The sequence below is a fragment of the Hordeum vulgare genome, chromosome 2H (genome assembly GCF_904849725.1).
Source record: "Hordeum vulgare subsp. vulgare chromosome 2H, MorexV3_pseudomolecules_assembly, whole genome shotgun sequence".
NCBI classification, from domain to species: domain Eukaryota; kingdom Viridiplantae; phylum Streptophyta; class Magnoliopsida; order Poales; family Poaceae; genus Hordeum; species Hordeum vulgare.
This window is the reverse complement of record NC_058519.1, coordinates 412,657,595-412,677,270: the sequence shown is the minus strand read 5'-3', so window position 1 is coordinate 412,677,270 and position 19,676 is coordinate 412,657,595.

The window sequence follows — 19,676 nt, the reverse complement described above, 5'->3', positions numbered from 1 at the left end:
CCTGCTGCAGACACTCTTCAGCCCGCTGCCAATTGCCTGTGATGGTGATCACACCCTTCGGGCCTGGCATCTTCAGCTTCAGGTACACGTAACATGGACGGGCCATGAAGTGCGCATACGCTGGGCGACCCATAATTGCGTGATAAGCGCTCTGAAAGTCAACCACTTCGAACGTCAGCTTTTCCTTGCGGAAGTTCTTGTCGGAGCCGAAAACGACGTCCAACGCGATCTGGCCGAGTGACTTGGCCTTCCGTCCAGGGACGGCTCCATGGAACTGCATGCTGCTCTCGCTGAGTTTGGACATCGGGATGCCCATCCCCTTGAGTGTGTCGGCGTACATGATGTTCAAGCCGCTGCCGCCATCCATGAGGACTTTGCGCAGTCGGACTCCTTCTACCACCGGGTCGACGACCAGGGCCTATCTCCCCGGGGTGGGTACATGTGCCGGATGATCCGACTGGTCAAAGGTGATCGCAGTCTGAGACCATTTGAGGAACTTGGGGTTGGTAGGGGTGGCCATGTTCACCTCTCTGTTCACCAGCTTCAGTCGGCTCTTGCTCTCGACGTCAGCAAAGATCATCAGGGTTGCATGGACTTGGGGGAACGGATCCTCCTTATCCTCCTCATCCTGTTCATGGTCCTTCTCACTCGGTTGCCCTTCGCTGAACCCCTGGATCAGGAGGCGACACTGTCGAGTGGTATGCTTCGCATATATGGGGTTGCCTTCTTCATCCATCTTCGTATGAACCGGACATGGCTGGTCCAGGATGGGGTTATTGAACTGCTTCTTCTTGGGGGTGAACTGATCCTTCCCTTTGCCCTTGAACTTGGCATTGGTTACGGCTGCAACTTCTGCTTGCGGAGCGGTCGGAGCTTTGTGCTTCTGCTTCCGAGTGTTGCCCCCATCGCCATCAGCGACTGTTTTGTGCTTGCTGCTTCGGATGCGGTCCTCTTCTTCACCATTTGCATAGCGTGTTGCTATCTCCATCATCTTGCTCATGGAGATGTCGCCTGTTCGGCCGAACTTCAGGTACAGATCCCTGTACCGCACACCTGCCTTGAAGGCGCAGACTACTTGATGCTCGGTGACGTTCTCCACCGTGTGATAGAGAGTTGTCCAGCGCTGGATGAAGTCACGCAGGGGCTCATTCTGCTTCTGGATGCAGTGCTGGAGCTCCACAAGGCCAGCAGGGCGCTTGCACGTCCCTTCGAAGGTCCTGATGAACACTCGGGCCAGATCTGCCTAACTGTAGATGCTTGAGGGGGCCAACTGGTTCAGCCACGCTCGCGCCGAGCCGTCGAGCATCAGAGGGAGGTGCTTCATGGCGACATGGTCGTCCCCTCCTCCGATCTGGACTGCCACTCGGTAGTCATCCAGCCACGTTCCTGGCTTGGACTCTCCTGTGAACTTGCTAATTCTCGTCGCCAATCGGAAGTTGGGAGGGATGTCAGCCGAATGGATGGCTCGACTGAAACACTCGGGACCAGAAACGGTGGCCCTGCTTCCGCTCGGACGGTCGATATCGCGACCATCGCGGTGGGCCCGACCCCTGTCGACCCTCCGCTGGGCGATATGCCCTCTTGCGTCGGGCCTTGGGTCGTAAGTGTCATCGACTGAACACCGATCATCATGATGTCGGGGCCCGTAGGGCCCACCCCACGGAGGGGTGCGTGAACGGCGGCGATCTTCGTGATTTATGGAACGACTGCCTCCTCTGTGCCGCTGATGGGAACCTGGGCTGTGAACCGACCGATGCGTATTCGCATGAACAGAACTATTATAGATCCTCTTGTGCGACTGGGAGACCGCCGAATTCTGCTGCTGCGCCGTGTGCAACAGGGCTCGGATCTGCTCGATCCCTCTACCAGCCTCTGAATCAGTCGGCTGGAGGGAATCGGCTATCTTGGCAGCTGCAGCCAAGTTGAGGAGGGGTGTGCGGAACAGCTCCACGTTGCTCCGCCGAGTGTGCCGACTAGCAGAACGGCGAGGTGGACGACGCGCGCCAGACGCTTCGCCGATCTCGTGCTCGTTCCGGCCAGCTTGACGGGGATCTTCATGGGAATTGGCCATGTGTACTTCTGCTGCAGGCCCGTGACCCGCGTACTCGGAAGGAAACTCAGTCGGAACCGAGCCTGAGCGCTGGGACAGCGGGGCAACCACAACTGACTCTAGAACCGCCACTTGCGAAGATGCGTTCTAGCGCGCCTGGGCGTGTTGCACCCAACGCTGGAGCCGCGGACGGCGGGACCGCTTGACGCGGCGCGTGACGGCAGTGTAGGTCGACACCGGAGCCGACTGGTGGAGAAGAAGAATGCCGCGGGCGCTGGCACGGAAGTGCGTAGCCCCACGACGGGGAAGCGCCTCGACGTTGAGGGCGCATCCCGGAGCCATGCCGAATCGTCGACGATGAAGGAGAGAGCGCCGAAGATCTGGTGACCCATGCTCGAATCTCCACCGGACGACATGACGAAAGGAAGTAGTCGCAAACTCGCCGGAAGTCGCTTAGACGCCTGCCCCACGGTGGGCGCCAACTGTCGTGGGTATAAGCCTGACAGTAGATGTGTAGGGTACGAAAAGGATTGGCAGAGTCCCAGCTACGGCGAGGATGTATGAGTTCGGGCCCCTCTGCGGTGGAGGTAATAGCCCTACGTCTCAGTGCTCAGGGAGCTTTGTTGTCGAGTGGAATAGGGAATACAATGAGTTGCTAACCCCTCTACCAGTGGGGGAGGGCGGCTTATATAGAGTGCGCTGCCCTCCACAACGGTTCCGGTACAAGGGTGGAGTGGTGGGGATTGAATGCGTACGTTCCAGGTAACGTATGCTCTAAATGCTAATAAATGCACCCGGAAACGTACGGCCGTTTCCCTCCAGAGAGGTTACGATGTACCGAGTGTAGCCAGTCGGTTAGCTTGGTATCCTCCGAATGCTAGTCTCCGACTGGATGGTTGAGGACCTGTTACCGACTGGATGATGGGGACTCCTTAATTCAGTCGGGACTGACTAAGGGCCTTGTCCTTTGTGAGGGGTAGTCCTTGGGTAGGACCTACATGACAGGCCTATGACCCTACCCTAGGACTATGACCCCATCACTTACATAGTTGATTCCAAAGTCACTATTCACACTGATCATGCTGCTATTAAGTACCTCATGGAGAAGAAGGACGCTAAACCTAGACTTATCAGATGGGTTCTCTTGCTACAAGAATTTGATTTGCATGTTGTCGACAGAAAGGGTGCTGACAACCCAGTAGCAGATAACTTGTCTAGGTTGGAGAATGTTCTGATGACCCACAACCTATTGATGATAGCTTTCCCGATGAGAACTGAATGTCATCAATGCTTCACGTAGTGCATCGTGGTATGCTGATTATGCAAACTATATCGTTGCCAAATATATACCACCTAGTTTCGCGTACTAGCAAAATAAGAAATTCTTCTTTGACTTGAGACACTACTTTTGGGATGATCCTCACCTTTAAAAGGAAGGGGTAGATGGTGTTATTAGACGTTGTGTACCTGAACATGATCACGGACAAATCCTATAGAAGTGTCACTCCGAGGCCTACGGAGGACACCATGCGGGAGATAGAACTGCACACAAGGTATTGCAATCAGGTTTCTATTGGCCCACTCTCTTCAAGGATGCCCGTAAGTTTGTCTTGTCTTGTGATGAATGTCAAAGAATAGGTAATATTAGCAAACGTCAGGAAATGCCTATGAACTATTCACTTGTCATTGAACCATTTGATGTCTGGGGCTTTGATTATATGTGACCTTTTCCAAAATCCAATGGATATACTCATATCCTAGTTGCTGTTGATTACGTCACTAAGTGGGTAGAAGCTATCCCCACTAGTAGTGCTGATCACAACACCTCTATCAAGATGCTAAAAGAAGTTATCTTCCCTAGATTTGGAGTCCCTAGATATTTAATGACCGACGGTGGTTCACACTTCATTCATGGTGCTTTCCGTAAAACGCGTGCTAAGTACGATGTCAACCATAGAATTGCGTCTCCCTATCACCCTCAGTCCAGTGGTCAAGTAGAGCTAAGCAACAAATAGATTAAACTAATTCTGCAAAAGATTGTCAATAGGTCTAGAAAGAATTGGTCTAAGAATCTCGATGATGCACTGTGGGCTTATAGAACTGCCTATAAGAATCCCATGGGTATGTCTCCGTACAAAATGGTGTACGGTAAAGCATGTCATTTACCTCTTGAGCTAGAGCATAAAGCTTATTGGGCAATCAAAGAGCTCAACTTTGATTTCAAACTTGCCGGTCAGAAGAGGTTGTTTGACATTAGCTCGCTTGATGAATGGAGAACTCATGCATATGAGAATGCCAAGTTGTTCAAAGAGAAGGTTAAGAGGTGGCATGATAAGAGGATACAAAAGCGTGAGTTCAATGTAGGTGATTATGTCTTGCTATATAACTCTCGTTTAAGATTCTTTGTAGGCAAGCTTCTCTCTAAATGGGAAGGTCCCTATGTTGTTGAGGAAGTATATCGTTCCGGTGCTATCAAGATTAACAACACGGAAGGTAATTGTCCGAGAGTTGTAAATGGGCAGAGAATCAAGCATTATATCTCAGGTACTCCCATAAATGTTGAAAGCAATATTATCAATACCATAACTGCGGAAGAATACCTAAGGGATATTTATCACCCTGTTTCAGACTCCGAAAACGAAGAGGTATGTGATTCGGTAAGAAAACAGACTCCAAAACTTTTCCAGTAGGAATTTTTCTCCGTTTTGGATTTTTTGAAAAAATACAAAAATTGGAAGTAGTCCGGAAAGTGCGCGAGGAGGCGACAAGCCTGCACGGTGCGGGCCCACCCCCTGGCCGCGCCGTGAGGGATTGTGGCCACCTCGTGCGCCTCCCGGACTCCGTTTTCGTGCGGGGTACTCCTTCTGGTGTGAAAAAAATCAATATATATACTTCCGTTTGGTCTGACCCCTGCATCATGCAGATTTCCTCTGTTTTTCGTTTCGAGCCTGCTTCTGTTGCAGATCTAGATCGCCATGACTTCCCCAAAAGCTCCGAAGGACAAGATCTTCGAGAAGGTCATCAATCCCTACCTCACGGGAGTGTTGCAACACCCTCAATCTATCGAGATGCGTGAGGCGATGTGATACGTCTCAAACGTATCTATAATTTTTGATGGTTTCACGCTGTTATCTTGTCTTCTTTGGTTGTTTTATGTACCTTTTATATCTTTTTGGGACTAACTTATTAATTCAGTGCCAAGTCCAGTTCCTGTTTTTTCCGTGTTTTTGACACTTTTCAGATCTGATTTTGGAACGGAGTCCAAACGGAAGAAAAAACCCGAAATGATTTTTTCCCGAACAAAAGAAGATCAGGGGGCCTTTGGGCCAAGCCAGGTGGGCTCCCGGGATCCCACAAGCCCCCACTCCACCACCAGGGGGAGGCGGCGGTGGGCAGGCTTGTAACCTCCCTCGCCGCCACGTGACCTAGATCTTTGGCCTATAAATTCCCAAATATTCCGGAAAAAATCAGGGGAACCTCGAAAATACTTTTCCGCCGCCGCAAGCTTCCGTTTCCGCGAGATCTCATCTGGAGACCCTTTCCGGGCCCTGTCGGAGGGGACTTTGGAGTTGGAGGGCCTCTTCATCATCATCATCGCCCCTCCAATGACTCGTGAGTAGTTCACTTCAGACCTACGGGTCCGTAGTTAGTAGCTAGATGGCTTCTTCTCTCTCTCTCTCTTGGATCTTCAATACAAAGTTCTCCATGATCTTCATGGAGATCTATCCGATGTAATCTTCTTTGGCAGTGTGTTTGTCGAGATCCGATGAATTGTGGATTTGTGATCAGATTATCTATGATATATATTTGAGTCTTTGCTGATTTCTTATATGCATGATTTGATATCCTTGTAAGTCTCTCCGAGTCTTGGGTTTTGTTTGGCCAACTAGATCTATGATTCTTGCAATGGGAGAAGTGCTTGGTTTTGGGTTTTGCCATGTGGTGACCTTTCCCAGTGATAGTAGGGGCAGCAAGGCACACATCAAGTAGTTGCCATCAAGGGTAAAAAGATAGGATTTTTATCATTGGTTTGAGGTTATCCCTCTACATCATGTCATCTTGCTTAAGGCCTTACTCTGTTCTTATGGACTTAATACACTAGATGCATGCTGGATAGCGGTCGACGTGTGGAGTAATAGTAGTAGATGCAAACAGTATTGGTCTACTTGTTTTGGACGTGATGCCTATAGAAATAATCATTGCATAGATATCGTCACAACTTTGCGCGGTTCTATCAATTGCTCGACAGTAATTTGTTCACCCACCGTCTACTTTCTTTCATGAGAGAAGCCACTAGTAAACACTCCGGCCCCCGGGTCTATTCACATCCATCGTTTACATCTCCGCTTTTACTTTGCTTTGTTACTTTGTTGCTTTCAGTTCTCACTTGGCAAACAATCTATAAGGGATTGACAACCCCTTCATAGTGTTGGGAGCAAGTTTTTGTGTTTGTGCAGGATCTTGAGATACTCCTCCACTGTATTGATACCTTGGTTCTCAAACTGAGGGAAATACTTACCACCGCTACGCTACATCACCCTTTCCGCTTCGAGGGAACACCAACGCAAGGCTCCAAGGCCACGAGGGAAATCCTTTGCATACTTGCCTAGGAAGTCTCTTAAGGCGTAGCCGCAACAGAAAGATCAAGCCAAGTATTCTCCCGTCGACGTGCCTATTTCTGGCGCCGTTGGAAGGTCTTTTGTTGCAGTAGCAGAAGTATTTCTGGCGCTGTTGCCGGGGAGGAGAAATCAAGATATATTCAAGTAGGTCTCACAAACTCATCTCTTGCATTTACTTTTGTTGCGAGTCGCCTCTCGTTTTCCTCTCCCCCACTTCACATTTGCCGTTTTCATTTGTCTTTCTCCTTTGCCATTTTCTTTTGTCTTTTGCCTTTGTTCGTTCGCCCTTTTCTCTCTCTTGCTTTCTGTTCGCTTGTGTGCCATGTGCCTTCAATATGCTTGCATCTTCGTTTGTTAATCTCTTTAAGAGACCCACTTGTGTGGAACGAATTGCTAGTGAGTTGAGGACACTTGACTATCTTTATGGAGTTTTGCTTGAGATGCGTGAATCTAAAAATTTTGTGGAAGAAACTTATGAAGTGATTCACGAGGGCCCCTTGGATGAAAAGCATGATTGCAATGGTTTCACTGTAAATCCTGTTAGTGACAGTCATGCTAAAAATATGCAAAACCCTAAGCTTGGGGATGCTAGTTTTGCTATGACCACTACTTATTGCAATAATCACGATTGGGGTGATGATCTTTCTTATGATCTTGAAAATTTGTTTAAACCTCATGATGAATATGATATTTGCAATAATATTGAATGTGGGATTGGAGAAGTCATGACATTGGTTGATGAGAATCCCACTATTTTTGAAGAGCGTCAACTTTGCATGCATGTGGATCATGAAAAGAATATCCTATGGGACAGCTATATTGTTGAATTTGAATATGATCCCACATGTAATTGCTATGAGAGAGAAAACAATTGTGGTAGAAACTTTCATGTTACCCAATTACCTCTCGTCATGTTGAGATTGATATTGTCTCTTTCTTCTTCCTTGCATATGGTAACTATTGGTTGTCTTGACAGTCTATTTTCCTATAAAATGCCTATGCATAGGAAGTATGTTAGACTTAGATATGGTTTTTCACATGCTTTAGGATGCTCTCGTTCTGCTTCAATTCTTGTCTTTTGTGAGAGCATCATTGAATGCCTAGCTAAGGGCGTTAAACAATAGCGCTTGTTGGGAGGCAACCCAAATAATCTATCATTTTTCTTTCTGTTTTGTGTTTTCCACACTTTCATAATTCTGTTATGATTGTGTTGTTGTGTTTTTTTTTGCGTTTGTGCCAAGCAAAACCATTATGATTAGTCTTGGGGATGATTGTTTGGTCATGCTGGAAAAGACAGAAAATTTCTGCTCACCAAAAAAAATTCATTTTTTTCTTCTGTACGAGCTTTTGGGTTGATTCTTTTTGCTGCTGATTGATACACAAATTCTTCAGACTATCGTAATTTTTCAGAATTTTTGAAGTACCAGAGGTATACGAAATATACAGATTGCTACAGACTGGTCTGCTGTTAACAAATTTTGTTTTTGTTGTGTTGGTTGCTTATTTTGATGAAACTATGGATAGTATCGGGGGGTATTAGCCATGGAAAATTGAAAGTACAGTAACCCAACATCAGAACAAGTAGAATTTAAGTTTTCTACAGTACCTAAGGAAGTGGTGGTTTGCTTTCTTGTACTAATGTTATCACGAGTTTGTGTTTAAGTTTCGTGTTGTGAAGTTTTCAAGTTTTGGGTGAAGTTCTTATGGACAAAGAGATAAAGAGTGGCAAGATCTCAAGCTTGGGGATGCCCAAGGCACCCCAAGAGATTCAAGGATGCCGTAAAAGCCTAAGCTTGGGGATGCCCCGGGAAGGCATCCCCTCTCTCGTCTTCAATCCATCGGTAACGTTACTTGGGGCTATATTTTTATTCACCACATGTTATGTGTTTTTGCTTGGAGCGTCTTGTATCGTAGGAGTCTTTTATTTTTGTTGTGTCACAATCATCCTTGTTGCACACCTAGAGAGAGAGACATGCACACACCGTGATTTTGTCGAGCTTCACTTATATCTTTTGGTAGACAATTCAACTCACATGTGCTTCACTTATATAACTTGGCTAGTATATTCCAATGATAGGCTTCCTCAAAATTGCCTTAGGTCTTCCTGAGCAAGCAAGTTGGATGCACACCCACTAGTTTTCTTTAAGAGCTTTCACTTACTCATAGCTCTAGTGCATCAATTGTATGGCAATCCCTACTCATTCACATTGATATCTATTGATGAGCATCTCCACAACTCATTGATATGCCTAGTTAATGTGACTATCTTCTCCTTTTTGTCTTGCAACCTCCACCACACTCCACACCATCTATAGTGCTATAACCATGGCTCACGCTCATGTATTGCGTGAGAGTTGAAAAGGTTTGAGAAAGTAAAGGTGTGAAACAATTACTTGGCCAATACCGGGGTTGTGCATGATTTAAATTCATTGTGCAATGATGATAGAGCATAGCCAGACTATATACTTTTGTAGGGATAACTTTTTTTGGCCTTGTTATTTTGAAAGTTCATGATTACTTTGCTAGTTTGCTTGAATTATTATTGTTTCCACGTCAATAGCAAACTATTGTTTTGAATCTAATGGATCTGAACATTCATGTCACATAAGAGGAATTACAAAGGAGACCTATGCTAGGTAGCATGAAAGCATCAAAAATTCATTCTTATCACTTCCCTACTCGAGGACGAGCATGATTTAAGCTTGGGGATGCTTGATACGTCTCAAACGTATCTATAATTTTTGATGGTTTCACGCTGTTATCTTGTCTTCTTTGGTTGTTTTATGTACATTTTATATCTTTTTTGGGACTAACTTATTAACTCAGTGCCAAGTGCGAGTTCCTCTTTTTTCCGTGTTTTTGACTCTTTTCAGATCTGATTTTGGAACGGAGTCCAAACGGAAGAAAAACCCGAAAATGTTTTTTTCCCGAACGGAAGAAGATCAGGGGGCCTTTGGGCCAAGCCAGGTGGGCTCCAGGGAGCCCACAAGCCCCCACCCCGCCACCAGGGGGGAGGCGGCGGTGGGCAGGCTTGTGGCCTCCCTGTCCGCCCCCTGACCTAGATCTCTGGCCTATAAATTCTCAAATATTCCGCAAAAAATCAGGGGAGCCTCGAAAATACTTTTCCACCCTGCCGGAGGGGACTGTGGAGTTGGAGGGCCTCTTCATCATCATCATCGCCCCGTCAATGACTCGTGAGTAGTTCACTTTAGACCTACGGGTCTGTAGTTAGTAGCTAGATGGCTTCTTCTCTCTCTTGGATCTTCAATACAAAGTTCTCCATGATTTTCATGGAGATCTATCCGATGTAATCTTCTTTGGCGGTGTGTTTGTCGAGATCCGATGAATTGTGTATTTGTGATTAGATTATCTATGATATATATTTGAGTCTTTGCTGATTTCTTATATGCATGATTTGATATCCTTGTAAGTCTCTCCGAGTCTTGGATTTTGTTTGGCCAACTAGATCTATGATTCTTGCAATGGGAGAAGTGCTTGGTTTTGGGTTCTGCCATGTGATGACCTTTCCCAGTGACAGTAGGGGCAGCAAGGCACACATCAAGTAGTTGCCATCAAGGGTAAAAAGATGGGGTGTTTATCATTGGTTTGAGATTATCTTATTGGGTAACATAGCACAAATTGAAAAAATTTCCTACGCATATTCAGATCTTCCTATGGAGAGACCAGCAACGAGAGAGGGGTGAGTGCATCTTCATACCTTTGAAGATCGCTAAGCGGAAGCGTTACTAGAACGCGGTTGATGGAGTCGTACTCGCGGCGATTCAGATTGCGGTGTGATTCCGATCTAGTGCCAAACCACGGCACCTCCGCGATCAACACACGTGCAGCCCGGTGACGTCTCCTGCACCTTGATCCAGCAAGGAGGAGGGAGAGGTTGGGGAAGAACTCCAGCAGCACGACAGCGTGGTGTCGATGGAGAGACGAGGTCTCCCGGCAGGGCTTCCCCAAGCACCGGCAGAGAGGAGGAGAAAGAAGGGCAGGGCTGCGCCGAGGGAGAGGGAAAAGTCTATCTCAAAACAGCCCCAAACCTCAACTATATATAGGGGGAGAGGGAGGGGGCGCAGCCCTTAGGGTTCCCACCCCCAAGGGGTGCGACAGCCCCCATTTGCGCCAGGAGGTGGCGGCGAGGAGGGGAGGAGGGGTGTGGCGCACCACTGGTGGGCCTTAGGCCCACCTGGCCTAGGGTTTGCCCCCCCTTCCCTCTCCCCTACGCCTTGGGCTGAGTGCGGGGGGGGGGGGGCGCACGAGCCCACCTAGGGGCTGGTTCCCTCCCCCACTTGGCCCATCTAACCTCCCGGGGTCGTTGCCCCCGGTGATGCCCGAAACACTTCCGGTGTTCGAAACCATCCGTCCTATATATCAATCTTTACCTCCGGACCATTCCGGAGCTCCTCGTGACGTCCGGGATCTCATCCGGGACTCCAAACAACTTCCGATAACCTCGTATAACAATTCCCTATAACCCTAGCGTCATCAAACCTTAAGTGTGTAGAACCTACGGGTTCGGGAGACAAGTAGACATGACCGAGACACCTCTTCGGCCAATAACTTTCAGCGGGGTCTGGATACCCATGGTGGCTCCCACTTGCTCCACGATGATCTCATCGGATGAACCACGATGTCAAGGATTCAATCAATCCCGTATACAATTCCCTTTGTCTATCGATATAGAACTTGCCCGAGATTCGATCGTCGGTATACCTATACCTTGTTCAATCTCGTTACCGGTAAGTCTCTTTACTCGTTCCATAACACGTCATCGTGTGACCAACTCCTTAGTCACATTGAGCTCATGATGATGTTCTACCGAGTGGGCCCAGAAATACCTCTCCGTCACACGGAGTGACAAACCCCGATCTCGATTCATACCAACCCAACAGACACTTTCAGAGATACCCGTAGTGCACCTTTATAGTGACCCAGTTATGTTGTGACGTTTGATACACCCAGAGCACCCCAACGGTATCCGGGAGTTGCATAATCTCACGGTTGAAGGAAAAGACACTTGACATTAGAAAAGCTTTAGCATACGAACAATACGATCTAGTGCTATGCTTAGGATTGGGTCTTGTCCATCACATCATTCTCCAATGATATGATCCCGTTATCAATGACATCTAACGCCCATGACCAGGAAACCATGAACGTCTATTGACTAACGAGCTAGCCAACTAGAGGCTTGCTAGGGACACATTGTGATCTATTTATTCACACATGTATTACTGTTTCCTGTTAATACAATTATAGCATGAACAATAGACGATTATCATGAACAAGGAAATATGATAATAACCATTTTATTATTGCCTCTAGGGCATATTTCCAACAGTCTCCCACTTGCACTAGAGTCAATAATCTAGTTACATTGTGATGTATCGAACACCCATAGCATTATGGTGTTGATCATGTTTTGCTCGTGGAAGAGGTTTAGTCAACAGGTCTGCAATATTCAGATCCGTGTGTAATTTACAAATATCTATTACTCCACTCTGGACATGGTCCTGGATGGAGTTGTAGCGGCGTTTGATGTGCTTCGTATTCCGGTGAAACCTGGGCTCCTTGGCTATGGCAATGGCCCCGGTGTTATCACAGAAGAGTGTCATTGGACCCGACGCGCTTGGAACCACTCCAAGGTCGGTGATGAGCTCCTTCATCCAAATTCCTTCATGAGCCGCTTCTGAAGCAGCTATGTACTCCGCTTCACATGTAGATGCTGCCACGACTTCTTGCTTGCTGCTGCACCAGCTCACTGCCCCACCATTCAAAACATATACGTATCCGGTCTGTGACTTAGAGTCATCCGGATCTGTGTTGAAGCTGGCGCCGGCGTAACCCTTTACGACGAGCTCTTCATCACGTCCATAAACGAGAAACATTTCCTTAGTCCTTTTCAGGTACTTAAGGATATTCTTGACCGTTGTCCAGTGTTCCATAGCGGGATCACTTTGGTACCTCCCTACCAAACTTATGGCAAGGTTTATATCAGGTTTGGTACACAACATGTCATACATTAGAGAGCCTACGGCTGAAGCGTAGGGGACATAACTCATCTTCTCTCTATCTGCTGCCGTGGTCGGCGACTGAGTCTTACTCAATCTCATACCTTGCAAAACTGGCAAGAACCCTTTCTTTGAGTTTTCCATATTGAACTTCTTCAATATCTTGTCAAGGTATGTACTTTGCGAAGACCTATGAGGCGTCTCGATCTATCTCTATAGATCTTGATACCTAATATGTATGCAGCTTCTCCAAGGTCCTTCATTGAAAAACTCTTGTTCAAATAGGCCTTTATGCTCTCCAGCATTTCTGTATTGTTCCCCATCAATAATATGTCATCCACATACAATATGAGGAAATCTACAGAGCTCCCACTCACTTTCTTGTACAGACAGGCTTCTCCGTAAATCTGTATGAACCCAAACGCTTTAATCACTTCATTAAAGCGAATGTTCCAACTCCGAGATGCTTGCACAACCCATAGATGGAGCGCTGGAGTTTGCACACTTTGTTAGCACCCTTAGGGTCGACAAAACCTTCTCGTTGCATCATATACAACTCTTCCTTAAGGTTCCCGTTAAGGAACGCTGTTTTGACGTCCATTTGCCAAATTTCATAATCATAAAAGGCGGCAATCGCTAACATGATTTGGACTGATTTCAGCTTCGCTACGGGAGAGAAAGTCTCTTCGTAGTCAACTCCTTGAATTTGTCGAAAACCCTTTGCGACAAGTCGAGCTTTATAAACGGTTACATTACCGTTTGCATCAGTCTTCTTCTTGAAGATCCATTTATTTTCTATGGCTCGCCGGTCATCGGGCAAGTCCACCAAAGTCCATACTTTGTTCTCATACATGGATCCTATCTCGGATTTCATAGCTTCAAGCCATTTGTTGGAATCCGGCCCCGCCATCGCTTCTTCATAGTTCGAAGGTTCACCGTTGTCTAACAACATGATTTCTATCACAGGGTTGCCGTACCACTCTGGTGCGGAGCGTGCCCTCGTGAACCTTCGCGGTTCAGTAGTAACTTGATCTGAAGCTTCATGATCATCATCATTAACTTCCTCTTCAGTTGGTGTAGGCGCCACAGGAACAACTTCCCACGCTGCGCTACTATCCTGTTCGAGAGGGGGTGTAATTACCTCATCAAGTTCTACCTTCCTCCCACTTACTTCTTTCGAGAGAAACTCTTTCTCTAGAAAGGATCCGTTCTTGGCAACAAAGATTTTACCTTCGGATCTAAGATAGAAGGTATACCCAATAGTTTCCTTAGGGTATCCTATGAATACGCATTTCTCCGCTTTGGGTTCGAGCTTTTCTGGTTGAAGTTTCTTCACATAAGCATCACAGCCCCAAACTTTAAGAAACAATAACTTAGGTTTCTTGCCAAACCATAGTTCATACGGTGTCGTCTCAACGGATTTAGACTGTGCCCTATTTAAAGTGAATGCTGCAGTTTCTAATGCGTATCCCCAAAATGATAGCGGTAAGTCGGTAAGAGACATCATAGATCGTACCATATCTAATAAAGTGCGATTACGACGTTCAGACACTCCGTTGCGTTGCGGTGTGCCAGGCGGCGTCAGTTGTGAAACGATTCCACACTTCCTTAGGTGTGTGCCAAACTCGTGACTCAAATATTCTCCTCCATGATCAGATCGTAGACACTTAATTTTTCTGTCACGTTGATTCTCGACCTCACTCTGAAATTCCTTGAACTTTTCAAATGTCTCAGATTTGTGCTTCATCAAGTAGATATACCCATACCTACTCAAATCATCGGTGAGAGTGAGAACATAACGATAGCCACCGCGAGCTTCAATGTTCATTGGACCACACACATCAGTATGTATTATTTCCAATAAGTCAATTGCTCTCTCCATTATTCCTGAAAATGGAGTCTTAGTCATCTTGCCCATAGGAACGGTTCGCATGTGTCAAATGATTCAAAGTCAAGAGACTCTAATAGTCCATCAGTATCGAGCTGCTTCATGCGCTTAACGCCGATATGACCAAGGCGGCAGTGCCACAAGTATGTGGTACTATCATTATCAACTTTACATCTTTTGGTACTTACACTATGAATATGCGTAACATCACGATCGAGATTCATCAAGAATAAACCATTCACCAGCGGAGCATGACCATAAAACATATCACTCATGTAAATAGAACAACCATTATTCTCTGACTTAAATGAGTAGCCGTCTCGCATTAAGCAAGACCCTGATACAATATTCATGCTCAAAGCTGGTACTAAATAACAATTATTAAGGTTTAAAACTAGTCCCGATGGTAGATGTAGAGGTAGCGTGCCGACGGCGATCACATCGACCTTGCAACCATTCCCGACGCGCATCATCACCTCGTCCTTGGCCAGTCTCCGCTTATTCCGCAGTTCCTGCTTTGAGTTGCAAATGTGAGCAAGAACACCGGTATAAAATACCCACGAGCTACTACGAGCGCTGGTAAGGTACACATCAATAACATGTATATTACATGTACCTTTAACGTTGCCGGCCTTCTTGTCCGCTAAGTATTTGGGGCAGTTCCGCTTCCAGTGACCCTTTACCTTGCAATAGAAGCACTCAGTCTGAGGCTTGGGTCCATTCTTTTTCTTCTACCCGGTATCTGGCTTACCGGGCGCGGCAACGACTTTGCCGTCTTTCTTGAAGTTCTTCTTACCCTTGCCCTTCTTGAAACTAGTGGTCTTGTTGACCATCAACACTTGATGTTCTTTCTTGACTTCTACTTCTGCAGACTTGAGCATCGAGTACAACTCGGGAATGGTCTTCTCCATCCCTTGCATGTTGTAGTTAAGCACAAAGCCTTTGTAGCTTGGTGGGAGAGACTGGAGGATTCTGTCAATTATATCATCATCCGGAAGATAGACTCCAAGTGAAGTCAGACGACCGTGTAACCCAGACATTTTGAGTATGTGCTCACTGACAGAACTGTTCTCCTCCATCTTACAGCTAAAGAACTTGTTGGAGACTTCATATCTCTCGACACGGGCATGATCTTGAAAAACTAGCTTCAGCTCTTGGAACATCTCATATGCACCGTGTTACTCAAAACGCCTTTGGAGCCCCGTTTCTAAACTGTATAACATGCCACACCTAACCAGAGAGTAGTCATCACTCCGCGTTTGCCAGACGTTCAGAATGTCCTGGGCTGCTGCGGGAGTGGGAGGGTCACCTAGCGGCGCATCAAGGACATAAGCCTTTTTAGCTGCTTCAAGGATGAGCTTCAAGTTGCGAACCCAGTCCGCATAGTTGCTACCATCATCTTTCAGCTTGTTTTTCTCTAGGAATGCGTTGAAATTGAGGTTGACGTTGGCCATCTACAATATTTATGAAGACAACTTTTAGACTAAGTTCATGACAATTAAGTTCATTTAATCAAATTAAGTATGAACTCCCACTTAAATCGACATCCCTCTAGTCATCTAAGTGATACATGATCCATGTTGACTAACCCGTGTCCGATCATCACGTGAGACGGACTAGTCACCATGGTGAGCAAGTTCAGGCTGATCGTATTCAACCATACGACTCATGTTCGACCTTTCGGTCTGTTGTATTCAAGGTCATGTCTGTACATGCTAAGCTCGTTGAGTCAACCTAGGTGTTTCGCGTGTGTAAATCTGGCTTACACCCGTTGTATGCGAACGTTAGAATCGATCACACCCGATCATCACGTGGTGCTTCAAGACAACGATCCTTTGCAACGGTGCACACTTAGGGGAATACGTTCTCGAAATTTTAAGAGGGGTCATCTTATTATGCTACTGTCGTTCTAAGCAATAAGATGAAAAACATGATAAACATCACAATGCAATCATATAGTGACATGATATGTCCATTATCATCTTTGCTCTTTCGATCTCCATCTTCAAGCATCGCATGATCATCATCATCACCGGTGTGACACCATGATCTCCATCATCGTGTCTCCGTGAAGTCGTCACGCCAACTGCTACTATCACTACTACTATAGCTAACCGTTAGCAATGAAGTAAAAGTAGTAAGCACATGGCGTTGCATCTCATACAATAAATTAAGACAACTCCTATGGCTCCTGCCGGTTGTCATACTCATCGACATGCAAGTTGTGAAACCTATTACAATAACATGATCATCTCATACATCATACATGCAACATCACAACTTTGGCCATATCACATCACATGTCAAACCCTGCAAAAACAAGTTAGACGTCCTCTAATTGTTGTTGCAAGTTTTACGTGGCTGATTTGGGTTTCTAGCAAGAACGCCTTCTTACCTACGTGATAGCCACAACAATGATATGCCAAAGCTATTTACCATTCATAAGGACCCTTTTCATCAAATCCAATCTGACTAGAGTAGGAGAGACAGACACCCGCTAGCCACCTTTATGCACGATGTGCATGTATGTCGGTGGAACCAGTCTCACGTAAGCGTACGTGTAAAGTCGGTTCGGGCCGCTTCATCCCACAATACCGCCGGAAAAGAATAAGACTAGTAGCGGAAAGCAATTGACAAATCATCGCCCACAACCTTTTGTGTTCTACTCGTGCATAGAATCTACGCATAGAAAACCTGGCTCGGATGCCACTGTTGGGTAACGTAGCATAAATTCAAAAAAATTCCTACGCATATTCAGATCTTCCTATGGAGAGACCAGCAATGAGAGAGGGGTGAGTGCATCTTCATACCTTTGAAGATCGCTAAGCGGAAGCGTTACTAGAACGCGGTTGATGGAGTCGTACTCGCGGTGATTCAGATCGCGGTGTGATTCCGATCTAGTGCCGAACCACGGCACCTCCGCGTTCAACACACGTGCAGCCCGGTGACGTCTCCCGCACCTTGATCCAACAAGGAGGAGGGAGAGGTTGGGGAAGAACTCCAGCAGCACGACGGCGTGGTATCGATGGAGAGACGAGGTCTCCCGGCAGGACTTCGCCAAGCACCGGCAGAGAGGAGGAGAAAGAAGGGCAGGGCTACGCCGAGGGAGAGGGAAAAGTCTATCTCAAAACAGCCCCAAACCTCAACTATATATAGGGGGAGAGGGAGGGGGCGCAACCCTTAGGGTTCCCACCCCCAAGGGGTGCGGCAGCCCCCATCTGCGCCAGGAGGTGGTGGCGAGGAGGGGAGGAGGGGTGTGGCGCACCCCTGGTGGGCCTTAGGCCCACGTGGCTTAGGGTTTGCCCCCCCTTCCCTCTCCCCTGCGCTTTGGGCTGAGTGGGGGGGGGGGGGGGCGCACCAGCCCACCTAGGGGCTGGTTCCCTCCCCCACTTGGCCCATCTAACCTCCCGGGGTCGTTGCCCCCCTTTAGTGGACTCCGGTGGCCCCGGTACGTTATCGGTGATGCCCGAAACACTTCCGGTGTTCGAAACCATCCATCCTATATATCGATCTTTACCTCCGGACCATTCCGGAGCTCCTCGTGACGTCCGAGATCTTATCCGGGACTCCTAACAACTTTTGAAAACCTCGTATAACAATTCCCTATAACCCTAGCGTCATCGAACCTTAAGTGTGTAGACCCTACGGGTTCGGGAGACAGGCAGACATGACCGAGACACCTCTCCGGCCAATAACCATCAGCGGGGTCTGGATACGCACGGTGGCTCTGTTGGGGAACGTCGCATGGGAAACAAATTTTTTCCTACGCACACGAAGACCTATCCTGGTGATGTCCATCTACGAGAGGGGATTTCCGATCTACATACCCTTGTAGATCACACAGCAGAAGCGTTAAGAAACCCGGTTGATGTAGTGGAACGTCCTCATGTCCCTCGATCCGCCCCGCGAACCGTCCCACGAACCGTCCCGCGATCCGTCCCACGATCCGCTCCGATCTAGTGCCGAACGGACGACACCTCCGCGTTCAGCACACGTACAGCTCGACGATGATCTCGGCCTTCTTGATCCAGCAAGATAGACGGAGAGGTAGATGAGTTCTCCGACAGCGTGACAGCGCTCCGGAGGTTGGTGGTGATCTAATCTTAGCAGGGCTCCGCCCGAGCTCCGTAGAAACGCGATCTAGAGGTAAAACCGTGGAGATATGTGGTCGGGCTGCCGTGGCAAAGTTGTCTCAAATCAGCCCTAAAACCTCCGTATATATAGGGGGAAGAGGGGGAGCCTTGCCTTGGGGTCCAAGGACCCCCAAGGGGTTCGGCCGAGCCAAGGGGGGGAGTCCTCCCCTTCCAAACCGAATCCAACTAGGTTTGGAAGGAGGATTCCTTCCCCTTTTTCCCTCCTCCTCTTTTTTTTTCTTTTCTCTTTGATTTTCTTCCTATGGCGCATAGGGCCTTCTTGGGCTGTCCCACCAGCCCACTAAGGGCTGGTGCGCCACCCCCAAGGCCTATGGGCTTCCCTGGGGTGGGTTTCCCCCCCGGTGAATGCCCGGAACCCATTCATCATTCCCCGTACATTCCCGGTAACTCCGAAAACCTTCCGGTAATCAAATGAGGTCATCCTATATATCAATCTTTGTTTCTGGACCATTCCGGAAACCCTCGTGATGTCCGTGATCTCATCCGGGACTCCGAACAACATTCGGTAACCAACCATATAACTCAAATACGCATATAACAACGTCGAACCTTAAGTGTGCAGACCCTGCGGGTTCGAGAACTATGCAGACATGACCCGAGTGACTCCTCGGTCAATATCCAATAGCGGCACCTGGATGCCCATATTGGATCCCACATATTCTACGAAGATCTTATCGTTTGAACCTCAGTGCCAAGGATTCATATAATCCCGTATGTCATTCCCTTTGTCCTTCGGTATGTTACTTGCCCGAGATTCGATCGTCACTATCCGCATACCTATTTCAATCTCGTTTACCGGCAAGTCTCTTTACTCGTTCCGTAATACAAGATCCCGCAACTTACACTAAGTCATTGCTTGCAAGGCTTGTGTGTGATGTTGTATTACCGAGTGGGCCCCGAGATACCTCTCCGTCACACGGAGTGACAAATCCCAGTCTCGATCCA